Source organism: Mesoplodon bidens (genome assembly GCF_964165515.1).
Source record: "Mesoplodon bidens genome assembly, chromosome: 11".
Taxonomy (NCBI): Eukaryota; Metazoa; Chordata; class Mammalia; order Artiodactyla; family Ziphiidae; genus Mesoplodon; species Mesoplodon bidens.
This window is the reverse complement of record NC_138167.1, coordinates 16,350,530-16,373,381: the sequence shown is the minus strand read 5'-3', so window position 1 is coordinate 16,373,381 and position 22,852 is coordinate 16,350,530. Positions and strand designations below refer to the sequence as shown.

At 38.0% G+C, this 22,852-nt stretch overlaps 1 pseudogene across 1 annotated transcript; it reads right to left on the bottom strand.

Moving 5' to 3' along the window:
- Positions 1–479: 479 nt before the first annotated feature.
- LOC308625702 (SNRPN upstream reading frame protein-like) lies at positions 480–729 on the bottom strand (annotated as a pseudogene). Its single transcript has one exon. The product of its transcript is annotated as an SNRPN upstream reading frame protein-like (transcript).
- Positions 730–22,852: the final 22,123 nt, after the last annotated feature.

Here is a 22,852-nt window from a genome sequence, read left to right as displayed (position 1 = left end):
TTGCCAACCCCAGGGCCTCTTGTAGTTCCAGCAAGTGATACCCAAGCAATGTCAGTGTATTTGGGGGTGTACCCTCCACAGTCACAGAAACCAAGTTCTCTATGTGGCAACCCCAGACCCCAAACCTGCTTTCCTTCATGTTCTGGCTGCTTTGGATTCTTTAACCTGATCTCCTTGATCTCATACCCATCACAGAGGATCAAGTTCTTATGTTTGTCTAAAGCCTTAAAGATGCCAATGAAGATTTGGCCATCTTGCAAGATACATCTCAATCTACAGTTAATGCACTGCAGCATCTTGCTGCTCTTTCCATAGTCATGGTTGCTGTTACACCAAATCTAATGTCCCCTGGAAGGTTTCAGGATCCTTGAGACCTAAGGGAAGGCTACAGTTAGAGGTATGACGCAGGTTCTCCTACAAACAAGGCAAGCCGGGGCAGAATCTTCAAAGAGTAGATAGAGCATTGGGTTTTTTTTGCTTCAATCAGCTGCCTGGCTATTCCAATACAGCTTTACCCAACCTCTTGGTGTCTCAGCTAAGAATGTCCATGTCAATTTTGCCTTAAAATCTACCACGGGTACTTGCTGCTGCTGAGATCTCTGCGGGCACAGTGGACACTCTTGATCGCTTGGTGAGGTTGTCCTTCTACGTGTGACTTGAACTTCCACCTCTGGTATGTGCCTGTTCTGTGGTCCGTTTCAGGTGTGAGCAGTCCCTGGCCTGCTCCATTGCACTGCTGGCTGTTCTTCAAAACAGAGCATTAGGCAGCCCTGGCTGCTCCCGTCTGCTGCTCCAAAAGTCTTTTGAGGATTAGATTTATTCATTTAATCTTATGTAGTTTTTTCTCACTGGTTTTCCATATCTTTAATTTTTTGAACGTCTTAGAAATATCCTAAACTTGATAGACTAGCTTTTCTAATTAAAAATCAACTTTGACAATCATATATTTTTTTAATTTTCAAGATCTCTTGCCTTTTGAATAGCACCTCGGTTTTGTTTCATTGATGTAAAATCCATTCTTATCTACGAGGATACTATTTACAGCTTTCTCTCTCTCTCTCTCTCTCTCTCTCTCTTTTAAATTCTTGTCCCTTTGTGGTCTCTATTTCCTTCAGTTCCTTTTTGTTTACCTTTGAATGTTTGTTTTGGTCTCTGTATTTCTTATTGGAGCTTTTTTTAAGTATCTGATGATCCTTAGCTATCCCTTTATTTATTTTTATATTGTTGTTTTACATCTTTATTTAGGTATTATAGAAATAAAATAAACTGCACATATGTAAAGTGGACAATTTGATTGGTTTTCACAAATTTATACACCCCTGAAACCATCACTGCAAACCATCACCACAATGAGATGTAGAGATGTTTCCGTCTTCCAAAAAGTTGTCTTGTGCACTTTTGCAGTTTATCCCTTCTTCCACTCCTTCGTTCTCCTCTATTCCTTTACCCCCTCGCTGGGCAACCACTGATGTGCTTTTTGTTCTTGTATATTTGTTTGCATTTTCTAGATTTTTCTATGAATGGAATAGTACAGAATGTACTCTTTGCCTGGCTTTTTTTTTTCCACTCAGCACAATGAATTTGAGATTTATCTGCCTTCTATATCAATAATTTTCCCTTTTATTGCTGAGGAGTATTGCTTCTTGTTAACATTGCTCTCTTAGCCTTATGGAGACTGAAACATAAGTCATTATATCTCCTCAGTTTTTTTTCCATCTTGCATAGATGTGTAGCTGTCTTCTGCCTGTAACTTTTCTCTCTCATTCTCTTTGTCTTTGTGGATTCATATTCTTTTTATCTCTTTGCTGTCATTTTAAGATTGGCGTGATTAAATGAAGTCTAACATTGCATGTTGATTCCTTCAAGAAGTATTCTGCGGCTTGGGAAGATATTTAGAATTCTTTCCTAACAAGCTTTACTTTTTATTTTTATTTTTTTACATTAAAAAAATATTGTTCATTCCCTGTTTATAGGTTTCAAACTTAACAATTAATTTTTGATTATAAAAATTTTAAAAAGGAATAAAAATTGAAAGATATGAACTAGTGATAAATAAAACAAAAGGTACAAAATTGTTAATATATACAGTATTTACATATGAAAATAGACCACAGTTACAGTTTTTGTGTTAGAGTTCCAGGTTATGACTGATTTTTCTCTAAGCATCTTTTATGTTGCTACATAGTTTTAAAACTATCTCATTAATGGATTGCCAAACATGGTGTGAAGATGGTATCAGTGTTCTAAACATTCTCAGAAATGTGTTTTAAATCTGTGTTACATGGTGTCAAATAATTCTTCTATTATTCCACTCCACCATGAAGATATAAGTAAGATTATTTTCTATGCAAAATGATACAAATTAGGGGCTTCCCTGGTGGCGCAGTGGTTGAGAGTCCGCCTGCCGATGCAGGGGACACAGGTTCGTGTCCCGGTCCGGGAAGATCCCACATGCCGTGGAGCAGCTGGGCCCGTGAGCCATGGCCGCTGAGCCTGCGCGTCTGTAGCCTGTGCTCGCAACGGGAGAGACCACAACAGTGAAAGGCCCGCGTACCGCAAAAAAAAAAAAAAAAAAAAAAAAAAAGTACATGGGCTTACCTTACTTACTAAAAGAAGGATATTTCAGGTAACCCACAAAAGAAATCCCAACTGTATGCTCTTTATAAAAGACATACTTTCCATCCTGTTTTAATAGTTTGAAAAATGATGCATTTTTAAGGACTTCTAAGATCCTGTTAATTCAGACATATGGATTAGGAGCTTTTGAAAGGCCTGATGTTCCCCCAAAGTCAAAACAAAATAAGCACACAAACAAATGAACAACAATCTCTGAGTTAGAAGAGACTGTCAGGAGAATTTAATTTACTCTCCTTTAATGCTTGAATTATTCATTCAGTAATATTTGGAGCATCTATTGGGTACTAAATTCTTAAGTATAGTCTAGTTTGGAATTTGGGCAACTAAGTAAAAACTAGCAATGATGTTTTCAACCTGCTGGAAAAAATACCACAAACTGACTTAAACAACAGAAATTTATTGTCTCATTTTTCTGGAGGCTGGAAGTCTGAGATCAAGATGTTGACAGGATTGGTTTCTTCTGAGGGCTCTGCTATATCTTTCCCCACCTTCTCGTAGTTTGCTGGCAAATCTTTGGTGTTCCTTGGCTTGTAGAAGCATCACTCTTATCACACTCTTCATTTCCATTTGAGTTCTCTGTGTGTACATGTCTCTGTTTCCAAATTTCCTTTTTTAAAAATTTTATTAAGACACCAGTTATATTGGGTTAAGAACCAAACTACTCCAGTATGACTTTGTCTTAACTAATTACAACTCCAGTGACCCCATTTCCAAATATGGTTACATTCTGAGGTACTATTAGAACTTCAACTTATAAATTTGGAAGGAGGGGAAATAATTCAACCCATAACAGTTGTTTTCTAGAAAATCTGCAAAAATATTTGTTTGTTTGTTTTAAATCCTCTCCTCTAACTCAATGATTTTCTTTCTTTTTTTTTTAGTCTTTCACAGTAGAGGAGTTTCTTTTATTGTTTTGTGGTCAAACAATATTTTCTGTATTATTTTAGACTTTATTAAATTTTTTGTGATCAAATATATGATTAATTTTAGTAAAGCTTCCATAAGCACTTGGAAAACGCTGTATTTTCTAATTCAGGTACAAAATTCAACATATATCCATATCACCTCCTTTATTGAAAACATTATTTAAGTCTTCTGAATCCTTTCTTATGCTTTTCATTTTGCTATGCCTTGGACTAGGGGGAGAAATAAATTGTATTATTTATTTATCTCCCTGAATGTCTCTGCCTATTTATCTTTGCATCTCCTGAATTTCCTGCTTTATGAAATTGCTGTACTCCCACTGGGTGCATAGAAATACATAACACATCTTCACTGTGTATTGTTCTTTTTAGTACCTTTAACATGCTTTTTGCTCTGAATTTTAATGTCTTTTGCTCTGAATTTTACCTTGTCAGATATTATGATCATGACTTCTGTTATTTCTTTTTTTTCTCTTTTCTTTTTTGGATATTATTGCCCATTCTTTTAGTCTTTCTGAATAACTTTGTATTTAGTGTGTCTTTTATACACAGCATAAAGTGGGGATTTGTTTTATGAGTTATCTGAAAAAAAATCTTTCTTTTAATAAGTAAGTTAAGTTCATGTATTTCTTGATATAATAGATATGTTTGATCTTAGTTTTGTCATATTAATAATGACATTTATTCTATAGTGCTTAGTTTATCAGACTTTGATCCAAGCATTTTATATATATATTATTTAATCCTTACAAAATCCTTATTTTTAAATATATGATGAAACTGAGGTACAGAGAGGATAGTAACACACCCAAGGCTACAGAGGGATTTAGTGGTAGAGCTGGGATTCAAATTTAGTCTAGTTCCTTAATCTTGTCTTTTATTGACTGCATTATATAGCCTCATTATTTTGTACTTTTTATGCTAACTCTGGGTAATTAATTTCCTAAGATTGATTTTTCAATTCACAAATTATCTTTCATCTGTATCTGATATGTTGATACCCATTCCGTGTGTGTATTTTTTTTAATTTATTTAATTTATTTATTTATTTTTGGCTATGTTGGTCTCTCACTGCAGGCGGGCTTTCTCTAGTTGCTATGAGCGGGGGCTACTCTTCACTGTGGTGTGCGGGCTTCTCATTGCGGTGGCTTCTCTTGTTGGGGAGCACAGGCTCTAGGCACACGGGCTCCAGTAGTTGTGGATCACAGGCTCTAGAGCGCAGGCTCAGCAGCTGTGGCACACGGGCTTAGTTGCACCATGGCATGTGGGATCTTCCTGGACCAGGGCTCGAACCCGTGTCCCCTGCATTGGCAGGTGGATTCCTAAACATTGCGCCACCAGGGAAGCCATTCCGTGTGTTTTTAATATCAAAGATTAAGTTGTTTTAGTTTTAAATACTTGGTCATTTTTAATTGTCATTTTAGGTTGATTTAAAAACAGTGCATTTGTTTTGTTTTTAATCATTTCATAGATGGTCAGTCAATATTGTTTATCTGTTTATCTGATTATCTCACCATATTTTCCTTGGAAATTTGGTCTGTATTTTGTTTCTGATGACTCTCAGTGGCTGTGGCTTGATTTGTGTTTATAAGATCATATGTTCTTTTTTTAATTCTTTTTTTAAAATTAATTAATTTATTTTTGGCGGCATTGGGTCTTCATTGCTGCACACAGGCTTTCTCTAGCTGCAGTGAGCGGAGGCTACTCTTGCTGCAGTGCGCGGGCTTCTCATTGCAGTGGCTTCTCATTGTTGTGGAGCATGGGCTCTAGGTGCACAGGCTTCAGTAGTTGCGGCACGTGGGCTCAGTAGTTGTGGTGCATGGGTTTAGTTGCTCCATGGCTTGTGGAATCTTCCTGGACCAGGGCTCAAACCTGGGTCCCCTGCATTGGCAGGTGGATTCTTAACCACTGCACCACCAGGGAAGTCCAAGGTCATATGTTCTTCAACTAAATCTGTGGGAATCCTAAGGACCCGCATTGGGGATTTTCTCTTAGAGAGGATGTGGTTTATTTGCCACTGTCCAGAATTTGCTGACATCTGAGATCACTTAAGCTCCAAGGAGGGTCAAGGTAATACAGGAGACTCACATTAGCCTCCAACCTTGAGACAGACCCAAAACTTAGGACTTCAAGATCTCAGGACTCCTATTATTATTTCACTTACTGTTTACTCATGGCTCTCTGCTCAGATTTCATTTCATTGCTTCCCCCATCACACTCAGATTTCCTTTCCTTCTTGTGAGCTTAGCCATGCCTTAAAGATGTTTGTCTTAATTTGTCCAGGTTCTAGTTGTCTTTTAGTGGGAGGGCCCTTCAGTATAACTTCATACTATAAAAGCAGAAGTGTGTATGCATATTTTAAGGACTTCCAATCTATATAGTCAAATTGCCCTCTAGAAAGCTTATAATAATTTACAGTCCATTAGCAGTGCACTAGGATACACTTTATTCTTAAGTTTGCTAACACAGGTTATTGTTTAGAAAAAAAGTACCCATAAATCATAAGAAAAAGGAAGTAGTATCTTTATATTAACGTAAAAATTTTTTTATTTTATATTAGAGTATAGGTGATTTACAATGTTGTGTTAGTTTTAGGTGTACAGCAAAGTGATTTAGTTATACATATACATATATCTATTCTTTTTCAGATTATATTAACTTAATTTTTAAAAATTACTAGTGAAGTTTAAAAAAATTTAAGTGTTTCTTTGGGTCATTTATGCAATTTATTTTTTAATCACTTAGACATATGGATTTGGATACCAGAATAGGTCCAATCTGGATATAGAAAATCTTAGACATGGATTATATAATCCAAGGAGAGCATGTACAACAAGAGTAAATTAAGACAAAGTACATCTTAGGAAACATCAAAAGTTATGAGTCATTTTGAGGAGTAGGGGCCAGAGGAAGAGATGGGAGTGCTCAAATATGTCTTATTGGGAGAAAAAAGTGATGTCAGAAACCAATGAAAGAGAAAGTCCAAGAAGGAAAATCTTGGTATGAATGTCCCACTATGCAGATAAATAACATAGGATGAAGACTAAAAAATAGAAATTTGAGGTCAGCCAGTAAAAGTTCACTGCTGACTATAACTGGGGTACATTCAGTGCTTGGTATGGACAGACACAGTATAATGGCATAGCGTTACAGTCCTGAAATGTTACTGATCTAGATCACTGGATCTTAACATATTGAGAATCAAGCATCCTTTTAAGACTCTGATGGGGAAAATGAGCTCTGTTTTTCTGGAAAATGTGGATTTGAACATGCAATTTAAATTTTGAGCACAATATCTAGAAATTCATACTCCCTCTGACAACCTCCTTTATATAGATTCCCCTACTGTAGCCTCATGGCAGACTTTTGATCATAAAGGCAAGAAGAAAGACAGACCAATAGCTTCAGGAAAGGTTAGCATTAGGTTAAGATAACGGGTAAAAAAAGGCCTGGCACTTACTAACTACATATTCAATAAATGTTTATTGACTTTTCAGCAGGATAGGAGAGTTTGGTAAGACGGGAGAGGGAAAAGATAATTGTTGGTATAGTGTCCCCAGAGAACTGGGAGGCAATGGGATCATGAATTAGTAGAGAGGTTAGTCTTATGGGGATGAGGGAAGCAGACATTAGAAATGTGTGTTTTTCAGAAACTGCTTTGTGTCAGGCATTGTGTTAGAACATGTTTGTACAATACCTCACTTAATCTTTAAGCAACCCTGTGAAGTAGGAAAGGTTAGCTTTTACAGATGAGCATTTGAATGTTTAGAGAGATTACATAACTTTTTCAAAATCATGTTAGAAAGTGGCAAGGAGCAGAGTCTAACCTCCACGTGTCACACAACAAAACTGCCACACCTGGTACAGTTATGCAGAAATTAAGGAATTAATTACTATCGCTAAGATTGGACTTGGAGGGGAGGGAAATTTGGGAAATTGGAGTCTCTATTTTCATTGTCAAACTGTTACCAAACTCAGGTTCAGCTGTTTGCAGGTTGAAAGCCAATAAATGAGAGACAAGTGTTGGTGAGAAAAGGAAAGCTTGCTTTATTCAGAAGGCCAGCAACCTGGGGAGAAGGTGGACTTGTGTCCCAGAACAAGCTTCGAAGATTCTGCTTGGCCATGAAAGCTTTTAAAGAGAAAAAAGAGGAAAAAATCTCAGTTAATCACTGAAGTAGGGGGTCAGATTCTGTACCATCTTCTATAGTGTTCAGGCTTGTTGACTTCTTGTGACCTTTCTTTAGATGCTGTCTTGTTCATGCAGTCAGCTCACAGTGTTACTGAAGGGGAAGCTGAAGAAAAGATCTAGTCCTCCATTAATTATTTATTCTTCATTCCTACTTCTTCAATCTAAGAAAAAAATCAACAGGTTAGACAAGGCATGGTGTGATCCAAAGATTTGAGAAGGGGGCTTCCCTGGTGGCGCAGTTGTTGAGAGTCCGCCTGCTGATGCAGGGGACATGGGTTCGTGCCCCGGTCCGGGAAGATCCCACATGCCGCGGAGCGGCTGGGCCCGTGAGCCATGGCCGCTGAGCCTGCGCGTCCGGAGCCTGTGCTCCACAATGGGAGAGGCCACAACAGTGAGAGGCCCACGTATCGCAAAAAAAAAAAAAAAAAAAAAAAAAAAAAAAGATTTGAGAGGTGTGCTTGGGTGGGAGATTGGTGAAGCGTAGAGGCACCTGGTATAGAGGTTAAGTTAAAATACAGCTTTGCTAAAGTGACAACAAAAAGGGCCTCCTGCAAAGAGCTGCTCCCTGCAAAGGGCTGCTTACAAAACAGCAGAATGACCCACTGAGAATGACCAGTAGCCTGGCCTACTCCTCTCTACTGACTTGTCAGCGCTGTCCCTTAGATGCCTGGATGGATGTCACACAGTCCTGCAGCCCCTGGGTCCTGCATCCTGCCCACCTCCAGGTTTGACTGCATTGGAAGCTGGGATTGACGCAAACCTCTGGAAAAGAGCCAAGTTGTTCACAGGAGATTTTCAAATATGAGCTAAATGAAAAGGGAGAACAAAAAGAACATAAAAGATCCATCAGAGCAATCATGTATTATTTCATATCAAAGCCACCCAGCTTTGATTTTATTTTTGTTGTTAGTTTGTTTTTTCCTAAGACCACCCAGTGAGTACAGAAAGAAGCTGTAGAATTGTCCATGTTGTAGAAGCCTTAGGACTAACTTTTTCCCCTCTGTACAATATTACCGTCTATCTTGGTTCAGCAGATTATTAGCTCTTTGAAACCTTATTTACATTTTTTGTTTTGTTTTATACTCAGGAACACTTCACAAATAATATTACTTTTGTTGTTTGTATTTGAATTTTATTTTAATTTGATCTAAAGCTAAGTAACTTCCAAGCTAAGTTGATATGTGATAGAAATTAACTGGTTCCAAATAGTCATTTTTTGTTGCTGTTGTGAATACTGTGGTTGGATATAATTATAGAGATGAGTTTTAAGTGATAATGTGTATAGTCAAAAGAAGTCTGGTTTAGATTTGATTATTTAAGCACATCTGATAATAATTTAAGGGTGATACCCTGTGATTAAGTTGTAACTGCTCAGAGAAGTGGCATATGGTTAAGGTTGAAATCTAGCTATTTTATATTCACTGTTAAAAAAGTTTAATAACCTATGCCAAAAATTCCTTTAAAGATTAGTGGTTTCCCTCTAAGTGTAAATTGATTGGTTGACAAAATTGCCAAGTTCACTGAGATATTTTTACCTACATCCACTCATACTCCTCCCATCCTCACTCCCATGGAAACAGTCAACCAACCAATGAGCCAACCAAACAGTAGAGGAACAGGGAAAGAGTATTTTTATTTTAATGTGTTTCAGCATAAATGGATTGAAGCTATTTGTTGCACTAGACTTTTGTCTGTGGGTGGAAAAGCCAACATCTATGTATTCTGAAAATATACGGTGAGTTTCAGAGGCCCACCACAACAAAGTGTTAAGTGTAAACAGCAGATGACAGACAAAAAGGAGTGTTTACCTGTGGGCAGCCACGAAGGGCTCATTGACAGTGAGTGATGTTTTTGGACACACACGCAGCCATAAGAGCACCCTTAATAGGAAGACTCAAAATGTTCAATTTAGAGATTCCCTCAGTCAGATGACCTAACTGAAATCAGATGAAGGGAGAGATATAGGGTAATGATCTAGTTACTGGGAAAATAGAATAGGATTAGTTGAGATCTTACTGACACTACGGAAATGGAGCCACCAGATTAAAGACCCATAAGGCTTAGAATTTTATCTAGTTGCTACTATGCACCCCTCCTAATCTTTCCTCTCTTTGCATTTCCAGAGATAAATTCAGTTTTGACGATGTAGGTCTGGATTGAAGCGCTTGGTGAAGTACAATTCTAAGCAGTCAATCTTTGAAATAAAACAGCAAACCTTCCCTTTAAAGACTATCCTGAAATGGAAAGGGAGGAAAGGCCAGGAGGGGTGGATGATACCAATTAGACAAAATTCTAAGGGGTTTGTCATTAAAGCCCTAAGGAGCTTTAGTCTGGTAGTTCCGCATGCAATGGAGGACCTTATGCTACAGGAAATAATCAGCCAGTCACAGAAGGACAAATAAGGCATGATTCTACTTATATGAGGCACCTAAAAGAGTTTAACTCCTAGAAACAGCACAGAATGGTGGTTTCCTGGGGCTGGGAGCAGGGGGAAATGGAGAGCTACTGTTCAACAGGTATAAAGTTCCACTTACACAAGATGAATAAGTTCTAGAGATCTGTTGTATAACATTGTGCTTATATTAACAATACTGTATTGTGTCCTTAGACATTTAAGAGGGTAGATCTCATGTCAATTGTTCTTACCACAATAAAAACAAAACAAAGCAAACCAGAAATAAAATAAAATGTGGACTGTTAAAACCAAGACAAAACTAAATCAAACAAAAACCCCAGCAAGAGATTAAGAGGCCGATGGCAACTGGAGACCTGACATTTTCCGTAACAATATAGGGATCTGAGGGCATCTTGAATCCGTCTCAATCTGTCCTACATATTTTGTCCCAAGATTTTAAGTCACAGACTGTCAAGACTTCTTTGAAACCCAGGAGAAAAGCTCCTAAGGCCAAGTTCAAATCAGTACAAACTAAGACCCAAAGGCCAACGACATGTTGGTGGGCTTCCATGGCATTTGTCTGATCTCAGTTATTTGGGGATATAAGAAAGCCTGGTGTTGGTGCATTTCAAATAGTCCCTTGATTCACGGTTCCTTCCAAAACTTTTAACATTCTCCAGTAATAAATATTGTAAGGCATTTTAGAAAGTGCAAGACACCAAATGTGTGTTGTTTGTGGAGACACTTTGAACTCTCCTGAGCTGGGTGAGAGTTTTCTTTAGGTCTGAGGCCCAGGAATATGTTGTAGGTGAACTAGAGACCACACTTTGAGAAACTGCACAAATGAAACAAAACAACTTGCTTTTCATTGTCACCACACCCTGAACTCTGTGACCTCTGGGCTTGTACCTCTCATGTTATGGATGGAGCACAGTTCACTGTGTCATGTGATTGTCTACATGTCTTATCTATTGGCTTCTAAGGTGCTTCAAAGTGAGGGTCACTGATTGCTAACTTCTCATTACCCAATGCCTCTTAGCAGAGTGCCTTGGGCACATTTAGTCACCTTGTTATTTTAGCGTGATGTCATATGTGCTTCAGTTTTTCCCAGATTCTTGTTTGCTATTAATAGCCTTTATTTTTTTGTTTGTGGTTGTTGCTCTAAACTTTTTTTTTTTTTTTTCTGCGGTACGTGGGCCTCTCACTGTTGTGGCCTCTCCCGTTGCGGAGCATAGGCTCCGGACATGCAGGCTCAGCGGCCATGGCTCACGGGCCCAGTCACTCCACGGCATGTGGGATCTTCCAGGACCGGGGCACGAACCCATGTCCTCTGCATCGGCAGGCGGACTCTCAACCACTGCACCACCAGGGAAGCCCAGAACTTATTCTTAATATATTTATATTAGTATTTATTAGAAAATTTATTAGAAAATAGTCATAAAATCACCTAGGACTCAGCTTTCGACAAACTGAACATTCCTTAAAATGTATTTAATGAAAATATATGTATATTTAAAAACAATATTCCTTATAAAAAAGTTTTAGTAAATTTGACAGGTTTGGTGTTTGGTAAATTGACATTGTGCCTGACCTCAGGTTTAATTCTCTTATCAGTTCATTTACTTAAGAAAGCATAATTTGTGATTATCTTTCATGACTTGGAATAGAAAACTACATCTTAGCTTTATATTGTTCATTCAGTCTTGCTTACTTGACTTCTAGGATGATATAGTGAAAACTAATTTAAAATCAATTATAATTTTTAACAGGATACTATGAATCCATTCTCACAAGTGATAATGATCCTGACCTTTTCAGGATTAGCTATTTACCCAAAAGGAATGAGCAGAGTTCTATTGTCTGTGCTCAATGGAAAAAAAGATGTCCTGGTCCTGCTTGCAAATAGATGTTACTGCTTCTCTGGTTCTAAAATTTTAGAAAAGGCTGGACTGTTCTCAGTCTCTCTAGATCACTATGTTTACGTCATAAGCATTGGTCCACCAAATTGTAATAATTTAGTTTTCCTACTGCAAGGAGGAGGTAGATTCCATATGAATATGCTACTTTCAACAGACATTTAACCTGGATTTTCTGAGATTTAGGTGAAGAATTAATTGAATTTGGACCATGAAAGGCCACATTCCCAGAAAATTCTATGGTTGTACTTAACAAGACCAAACACAGAACCAAAACAGATCAAAACCGAAACAGCTTCAAATAACTGAAGGTTAAGAATTAACCTGAGGGCTTGGCTTCCCTGGTGGCGCAGTGGTTGAGAGTCCGCCTGCCGATGCAGGGGACACGGGTTCGTGCTCGGTCAGGGAAGATTCCACATGCCGCGCAGCGGCTGGACCCGTGAGCCATGACCGCTGAGCCTGCGCGTTCAGAGCCTGTGCTCCGCAACGGGAGAGGCCACAACAGTGAGAGGCCCGCGTACCGAAAGTAACCTGCTTCTTTGAATGTGCCGTTAATGTTTTTACAATAGCTTTTTGGGGTAATGAGAAGAACCATTTAGCTTATTTACTCACTGTCTCCTATGGAGTGATTACTCTGTGTTTATATGAATATGGATTAGGAAAATTGTTCTGCACATATGAGCTAGGGATTTTGAAGAAAGAATCTTTATTCTCAACACTGATTTTACCAAGAAAAGGGGGAAGTGGTATTGCAGTTAGTTATTAAAGAAATAAGGAATAGGGTTTACTAACGTCTGAATTCAGTATACAGGAAGACTCACTCTAAATCTAAAAGCTCAAACTGTTACCTTTCCTTTAAAAAAGAAAATCCTTATTTGTATATTACTTGAGTCAAATGCATTGTTAATTTTGCATTGAGTAGGACTTTAACTAATCTGTTCATTTTCTCTTGTCTTTCTCTTAGGCATATAATTTTCTGCAGCATTCATTCAGATAAGTTACTGTATAATAGGAAGGATCTTAAAACATTTTCCAAACCAAATGTATTTGCCTCTTTAGTTTCTTGTGTACTAAAATTCCTAACATGTGAGCTAGTCCTTTTAATTAAAAAACTTAACAAAGGGCCCCTATTAAAATATGAATCTGCCTGGGAGGAGCATATTAAATTCAAAATTAAAAGGTGGTAATATATCAGTATGAATGTATTAACTAGCTTAGTTTCATAGCAACTAGAAAAGAGTAGAACCAAGACATAAAACACTGTGGAAAGTGAGTCAGGTGAAGCACTATAATTCATACCTCTGTGAGGCCAAGTATGGGGTACACTGTGGGTTTATGGTATGGTGGGTAAGGGGAGGGAGGTATGCCTTGGATTATATCATCTCTCAGGCTTCCTATAATGCTAAAACTGTGCAGCTCTCTCATTCTAGGATTTTCTGAAAGGCAGCACATGGAACTGTTTAACCCCTAACATTAATGCTACATACAAATAGTCACTCAGTAAGTGAGATTTATCTGATTTTTGAAGATACATAAATTCAGTTACAGAAATGCCAGTTTTCACTGCTCAGCGGTCCTTTTATCAGATTTACTCAGCTGGCAAAAGAATAAGTTTGACTCATATTATTTATCCCTTTGCTTTTTTTCTTCTGTCAGTTCTCACACCTTATCTGTATGAAGTTGCCTATGTGTAGACAGAGTAAGTGGCCAGGTAATGGATGTGATTTGAAAGGTATTGCAAAATTTTGTGCTATTCTATCCCATGTCCCTGCCAATGGAAATGTCTCCAACGAATGAGATAACCAAGGTGAAATCTTTTTCCTGCATTTTACAAACATATGCATTTTTCCCCCTCTGGGAAAGAGGAAAAGGATAAGCTACTTCCTAATCAGAATGGTGTCTTAGGTAAGCAGGTGTTACACTGGAAAGTAGCAAAATGAGGCAGTCGAGGAACATATATAAAGAGTTAGGGGAAAGGGAGAAGAGAAAAAAGGGGCTGAAAAATATGTTTTCACAGAAGTTAGTCTTTGATTTAGCCTGTCATCTCTCATATTGATTAAGGAGAAAAAAGGTGACAAGGGCAATTTGACTCTCTGGAGATGACAGGTGTAGGTCATGTGGGTGCACACGTGCCTGTGGGTCTCTCACAGTGTGTATAGGTGTTGTAGCAGTCCTGTTAGTCCCTAGGTCAATTTCAGTGAGAGTTGCTCTGTATGTAGTTGTTGTTTTGATGTGCCTGTGATGGGAGGTGAGACCAGTGTCCACTTACTCTGCTATCTTAATCTCTTTTGAAAAGTTTTATAAACTAAAAAAAGTTTATTTAAAAATAGATGATTCTACCTAAATTTTTTATTTTAGATCAATATGTTTGTAGACAAATTATAAACTTTATGATATTTGGTAGTATTAAGTAGGAAGGCAAATTTTTGTCATATATATCATGTTATTTATCATGTGATATAAACTCCTTATTTTAAATTAATATTGAGAAAAAAGCATGACCTGTGAAAAATTAAATTCAAAGGTGACATTCTGTCGTATTTGGCTTCAGAGAGTCATACATTAAAATGTAGATTGGTGTTTAATTATTATATGTGTTAAAGTGTTAAAATAAGAAAAAAGCTGATATAATGTTTGGAAGTTTTATACTTTGGAGTTTAAATATGTTTGGAGTTTAAAAAATCTTAAAAATCAATAAACTTAGTATTATACTGTTTGTATTTTCTTTAGAACTGAAGAAATAAGATAATAGGTTTTATGTCATTATTTGCAGATATTTCTAACTAGACGGAAAAAGAGCATTTAGATGCCATTCTTCATTTTATTCTTTCTTTCCAAGAATTGGGTTTGATACAATGGAAACATAAAATGAAGTACTATGCTGTTGGAGGATGGAGGGGACAAAAAGTGCCCACTGAAATGAGAAGGCGTCTTGAGACTGAAAAACAAGGCAGGCAGCTCCATCTAATCAATGGATCCATTTATTATAGGGCAACTTACAAGGCAGGATCTATTGGGATCAGGCGACAACAATCCCGAAGCATTCACACCTGCACTCTGCACCACCGAGGAGCCGTTGGGGCAGTTTTATAGTTAACCTAGGGAATGGGGTGAGTGCTTGGATAAAGGGTGTACATTCCTAAGTCAAGATTTGTGAATGGGGGGGACTTCCCTGGTGGCACCGTGGTTAAGAATCCACCTGTCAATGCAGGGGACACGGGTTCAATACCTGGTCCAGGAAGATCCTACATGCTGTGAATCAGCTAAGGCCGTGCGCCATAACTACTGAGCCTGTGCTCTAGAACCCGTGTGCCACAACTACTAAGCCCAAACACCACAACTAATGAAGCCCATGTGCCTAGAGCCCATGCTCCGCAACAAGAGAAGCCATTGCAATGAGAAGCCTGTGCACCGCAGTGAAGAGCAGCCCCCGCTCACCTCAACTAGAGAAAGCCCCCGAGCAGCAAGGAAGACCCACTGCAGACAAAAATCAACCAATCAATAAATTTATTTTAAAAAAATGATTTGTGAATGGGTAACTAGTCTCATGGGTGCTGGAGAATATATCAGCAAAAGTTTTCATCATTTTGTAGGGACTAACAGAGCATAGAGGCCAGCTGGTCCTAATGATTATTAAACATTATCTATTAACTACAAATCCCTTGATGACAGAGAAATGGTTTATTGCACAGTACAGTCCTGGGTAGGGTCAGTGGAAAGAGAGAAGAAACTCTGAGGGCTCAAGATGGTGTCAGTTATTCTAACAGCCTTACACAGGCAGATTTTAGGGACTTCCCTGGTGGTCCAGGGGTTAAGACCCCACACTCTCAATGTAGAGGCTATGGGTTCGATCCCTGTTCGGGGAACTAAGATCCTACATGCCATGGGGCCAAAAAACTTTTAAGTAGAGGAATGAACTTACTGATCAGATGAAGGTACTCTTGAGGGACATTTATAACATTATTTTCTTTATGCTCCTCATTAGGTTAGATTTTAACATCAGTGCTTTTCATGCTTTCTGTCTTTATCCAATGGTCTATTAGAGGTATAAATAAAACAGTGCATGACCACAAATAAAGATAGTTTAAAATTGTCTAATATTCGAAACCAACATGCTGCCAAATGGCACCCAGCTGAGTGGTAAACGGAGGAGAGGCTAGTCCTGCACTCACTCATCTGATTAACGCTAGACCTGAGCATCTCGCTTGATTTTTTTTTTTTTTTTTTTTTTTTTTTTGCAGTACGCGGGCCTCTCACTGTTGTGGCCTCTCCCGTTGCGGAGCACAGGCTCTGGACGTGCAGTCTCAGCGGCCATGGCTCACGGGCCCAGCTGCTCCACGGCATGTGGGATCTTCCCGGACCGGGGCATGAACCCGTGTCCCCTGCATTGGCAGGCGGACTCTCAACCACTGCGCGACCAGGGAAGCCCTCGCTTGATATTTATTCAGAGCTCCAAACTGTTCCCTTTATATAATTTAAACAAGTGTTTTATTTACTAATACCAAAGTAGAAATGAGAATTGATACCCTTATGGCTGGAAGCACATGGAGCCAGTTGGGAAGTTCTGAGTAGCAAGTCTGGATGCTTCCCGGCTCTAACAGTCAGTGGCTCTGGTCTGGAAAGTTACAGATGCCTCAGGCTGTTTTGCTAAATTAAAGTCCAAATAATCAAAGAGAAGGGAAAGAAAGAGGAGACTGACAAAGGTTCTTAGTGAAAGCAAAATAACTAGAGAACCAAGGGGAAAAAAAAACAGTTAAGAAAGTTGTTAAGAACAGAGCATTAACGTAGATTAGAAATGTGCTACCTTCTTATTACCTTTTTAAAGAATCAGTTCCAATGATGCTTGTTCTTTTCCCCTATATTTTTGTAATTGAAAAAATATATAATGATCCTTGTGGAAAACAGTACATAACTTTCCAATGGAAAAACAAGACAAAATCAATCATAATCCTACCCAGAGGTAACCACTATTAAGATTCTAGTTTTGGTCCTTCAATATTTTATCTAAGTGAATACAACAGTAAACATACACACCACACCAGTGGATAGGCAGCTTAGGGTACTGGATAATAGTCTCTAGGGCCAGACGGCTTGGATCTGAATCCTGGCTGTGACACTTACAAGCAGTGTGACCTTGCACAAGTTACTTGACCTCTCTGTGCTTTAAAGTCCACATCTTCAAAGTTGGGATAATATTATTTAGGTCATAAGGGTTTTTTTTGTTTACCATTCATTCTCTTTATTTTATTATTTTATTTTGTTTATGTATATTTTTAACATCTTTATTGGAGTACAATTGCCCCACAATGGTGTGTTAGTTTCTGCTTTATAACAAAGTGAATCAGCTATACATATACATATTCCCCATATCTCTTCCCTCTTGTGTCTCCTTCCCTCCCACCCTCCTTATCCCACCCCTCTAGGTGGTCACAAAGCACCAAGCTGATCTCTCTGTGCTATGCGGCTGCTTCCCACTAGCTATCTATTTCACGTTTGGTAGTGTATATATATCCATGCCACTCTCTCACTTTGTCCCAGCTTACCCTTTCCCCTCCCCATATCCTCAAGTCCATTCTCTAGTAGGTCTGTGTCTTTATTCCTATCTTGCTCCTAGGTTCTTCGTGACCATTTTTTTTTTTTTAGATTCCATATATATGTGTTAGCATACAGTATTTGTTTTTCTCTTTCTGACTTACTTCACTCTGTAAGACAGACTCTAGGCCCATCCACCTCACTACAAATAATTCAATTTTGTTTCTTTTTATGGCTGAGTAATATTCCATTGTATATATATGTGCCACATCTTCTTTATCCATTCATCTGTTGATGGACACTTAGGTTGCTTCCATGTCCTGGCTATTGTAAATAGAGCTGCAATGAACATTTTGGTACATGATTCTTTTTGAATTATGGTTTTCTCAGGGCATATGCCCAGTAGTGGGATTGCTGGGTCGTATGGTAGTTCAATTTTTAGTTTTTTGAGGAACCTCCATACTGTTCTCCATAGGGGCTGTATCAACTTACATTCCCACCAACAGTGCAAGAGGGTTCCCTTTTCTCCACACCCTCTCCAACATTTATTTTTTGTAGATTTTTTGATGATGGCCATTCTGACCAGTGTGAGATGATATCTCATTGTAGTTTTGATTTGCATTTCTCTAATGATTAATGATGTTGAGCATTCTTTCACATGTTTGTTGGCAATCTGTATATCTTCTTTGGAGAAATGTTGTCATAAGGTTTTATCATAACTAAATGAATTGGCAACTCTAAAGCTTCTAAAACTGTGTCTGGACTATAGCAAGTAGTATATAATGTGTATACGTTTTATTATTATCTCCAGTTATATATAGTTTTACAAAAATGGTGTCACATTGTGTGTAATATATTAGGGTTTGTGTTTTTCTAATCTGGTCATAGCCCTTTAGGACAATCTACTTCTACATGCTTTTCTTGTATGTTGGAGTCTTTGAGAGGGTCCAATCAATAAATACCAATAAGTACCAGTGCCCCCCCAATCCTAACTGTGAATCAATTGAAAAATAAGAGACACATATGACACACAGATTCCAAAACCTCACTTCCAGCACTGACAAGCTGATGTGAGGGAATGTGGCTTATTTCTGCTGGCAAGCAGGCTTTCTTACAGTTAACTTCCAAATAGATCAACCTCCCCATGTCAGCCTTCTCCACATGGAGTGAGTGAGGGTATGGAGAGGAAGGACATGTCATGCTCATGGAATTCCATCTATATAGAAGGAAATAATAAGAATGAGGAATAATAATATTAGCCTTTTCCTTTTTTATCCTTCCAACATGGAAAAGTTTTCCTTCTGATTTTAATGTACTGTTTTTACTCTGCTTGTTGAAGCATTTTAACAAAGCACTTAGTGGTAATTGAGACTATGTGTCTCGAATTTCTTTGGACATTTTCCCCACATATAACTTAAATAAGAAAGCTAGATATACCTTGGTAACTGAAGATTTGGTGACAATGGCTGTGTTTTACCTGATGGGAAAGTAGTTGGTTAATATACCTGACCAGTTAAAAATCAGTTGATTTGATGACAAAATCTCATTTGGTATCACATAGAGATTGCAGGGTCTGCATATGTAATGTCAAGAGCTGGCCAATTATGCAAACTAGATAAATCTCCTGAATCTTCTATTACTGAGAATAAAAAGAACATTAGGGATTGAAGGCATAATATCAATAACATCAAGAGGTACCCTTCACTGAATGTTGATTGTGAGCTAGCATCATATTACACACTGCTTATATATTATCTTCTTATGTATTATCTTATTTAATTTTATTGCAACTGATTTTTGTTGTCGTGGTCACTTGTATTGGGCCCTCTGATCCTTTCTGTCCTCCATGGGACTGACTTCAGAAAATTAAAATTTCCAGGTTCCCTTGCGTCTGATTTCCAGTTAGGTTGTCAGTGGGAGGTATTGGTGTGAGACTGGGGTTGTAGAGGGGAAAAGCCATTTCTCCAGCTCCATGCATTAAGTGGTGCCTCTGGCAGTGGCTGTGTGTCCCTAAGGGCTCGAGCTCCTGCAACTCAGCCCTTTTCCCTTTCTGATACATTCTCAGGAGTGAGAGAGACTTGCCACTGACATAAATCTCTGGGTTGCCCACCGTCTGCCTAGTTTGGCTTTTTAACTCTTCCGATGCCTTTAGAGCTAGTTTCCCATAATTAAATCCTCTATTGAACTACCTGTCATGGGTTCTATTTTCTTGTCTGAACCTTGATTTATGTAAAGATAGAGATTATATTCATTGTATGGGTAGATTAAGTGACTTGTACAGAATCACACAACTAGTTTAAAAACAGGCTTTCAAACCAGTAGTGCCTCCTTTCGAAGCCCAAGTCCTTAAACTACTATGCTGTATCGAAATGATATGCCAAGTGAATGTCCAAATAAATACTTTTCATGACTTGCTTATTTTTATTACTTAGTTCAAATTGTCTGCATGATGGCACGAAGCAGCTATTATTATCCTTTAATTGTCTATCTCTCCCATTAGCTTGTGAGACTGCTTGAGAGAAAGCACATATGTTATTCATCTTTGTAGTCTTAGCACCAACTACTGTGCTTGGAATGTAGTAGAGCCTTAATAAATATTTGTGGAATGAATGAATAATAATCACTGCCATTTACAGAGTGATTATTTCATTCCAGCAAGCATGCTAGGGGTCTTATGTAAAATTTATAACTTAGTCTTCATAACAATCTTGCAAGGTAGGCATAAATATTCCAACATCGTAGGTAAGGGAAAATAGGGTCAGAGTTTAAACAATTCACAACTAAACTAGAATTAAACCCAAGCTAACTGGGCTTTAAAGTCTGACCTTTTGACTATATCTAGCTGCTTCCATTAGTATGAAGGAACATATATATAAATAATTGGGTTGGAAAAAAATCTAACATCATATTGGATTTCCAGTTATTAGAGGAACTTCATAAACAGATGAAGTCTTATCTCTATGAGAAAAAAGAGGAGTTCAGTATTTTCTTGCCATAATTAAATGAAGAAACAAGTTTTTGTATCTCAAACTATGCCTATGCAGGCAAAAGGAAGAGAAATTGGGATAATAATCTGAAATATGAAATGGTTTAAATTGCCAATGTGGAAAACATTGGCTATTCCCATAATTACCTAATCATTATCTAGAGTTACTTGGCATGAGATGTAACCCTGATGATATTCACAGCTAGCTCTCCTAAAGACTTAGAAGTCAGGTTTTAGCTTTACTTTTCCATGTCTTGGTTTATTATCCAGCACGAGACAATAATTTTCCAAAGTACCTGGGTAGGTATTTTTATTGTTGGATTGCTGATGATGGTTTTCACTTGTGTTTCTGTGTGTTCCATACTTTGCTTTGCATGGTAAAATCATATGCATGAGTCTATGGCCCAGTTAAGTTTCTCCCTTAGTTTTACCAGAGTGATGCATTTCTAGTAACTCCTCTGAGCTTGGACTTAAAATAATACCTATATTTGTAAGGCTGATTTGCAGAATCCCTGTCTTATTCTTTGATTTATGATGAAAACTAATAGAAGCAAAATAATTTGGTAGGAGTCATACAAAGAGTCATTGTTAATTCTCCATGTGCTTCTTTGGCACATACTTGCTTGGTTTGGTATTGGTTGAAATTATTTCAGCTGGATACCACCAAGAGGCTGTTCTCTTCTTGCAGAGCTAGGAGCCATTTGAAGATTCTGGAAATAAACAATTTTCATAAGATCTTTGCTGGCGTGACCCTGTCTTTTTTCCCAGGGAAAGGATGTTCTCCTAAATCTTCTTCATGTATGTACTACTAGTTTTGCCATGATAAAGTAAAGCTTTTATTTTGTTAATTCAATAGGAGAGATTAATATAAAATTAAATGTAGGCATTTTCCCAGGTGATTTATAATAATAAAAGCTATGTCTACGTATTTAATACTGGGGAAAGAACACAATAAGACCGTTTATTTGTTTGATAAAAAATTGTATTCTCTTGTCGTTGAGACACATCATTAAGGCCGGAAACCAAGGGGTGTCAAAGACCCTAGAGTGTTGCTGTTCCATGGGTGTAGAGTTTCAGTCATGCAAGATGAAAAAGTTCTAGAAATCCACTAACCAAAAGTGTGCGGGGAGAGAACAATTATGTAATGTGCTTTTACCACAGTTAAAACAAAAATAAAAACAAACGCAAAAAGCAGAGTCATGACCAGTAGACATGGAAGAAACCCAGCTACATTGGTGCTGAAGAATTACCTGCTCCCATTTGAATGTCGAGAAGGAGTTAGAGAAATAAACTGATTCTCTGCTTCATAAAAGTGCAGCAAGGCGTTTTCATTAGCAGTGATGACTGATGGAGATTGTCGGTGATGCTGTGATCCCAAGAGCAGAAGTCACCGTGTAAACAAAGCTGTGCTGACAAAAGGGGACTGTTCACAAAGCTGACACTAGCGCGGCATTGAGAATATGAAGAAACAACGTGTGTATTCTCTGATTTGGGGCCAAAGTGCTCAATAATGATTGTGACATTAACTATTGGAATTTACAAATTTTAAGTAAAAAGAATAGATCTTATTCATTCATTTATTTATTTTCCTCTGCTAAAATTTTTCAAAAGTATCTGAAAAGCTAAAATGTTTTCACTGTATACGTTGGCAAATTAAGGAAAGTTTAGTGTTAATTGAATCACATTTAATTCTTTCCAAGTGCTTAGCTTTAAACACTACAGTGAAAAGACAACTGTTTGAAAACTTCTTTCAGGGCTGGAAACACATTTTGAAACAAACCTGTGAGGCATGATGATAAAACCTGCACAATATAACAATGCATAGAAGGAAAAACAGAATTCCCTGATGCGGTGATTTTCTGTGTTACCAACTCCAACTTCTATGCCTCCTCAGGTATATAGGAAAAATAGGCATTTAGAATAGGGTTTTTTTTTTTTTTACATCTTTATTGGAGTATAATTGCTTTACAATGGTGTGTTAGTTTCTGCTTCATAACAAAGTGAATCAGTTATATATATACATATGCTCTCTTCCCTCTTGCGTCTCCCTCCCTCCCACCCTCCCTATCCCACCCCTCTAGGTGGTCACAAAGCACCAAGCTGATCTCCCTGTGCTATGCGGCTGCTTCCCACTAACTATTTATTTTACGTTTGGTAGTGTATATATGTCCATGCCACTCTCTCACTTTGTCACAGCTTATCCTTCCCCCTCCCCATATCCTCAAGTCCATTCTCTAGTAGGTCTGTGTCTTTATTCCTGTCTTACCCCTAGGT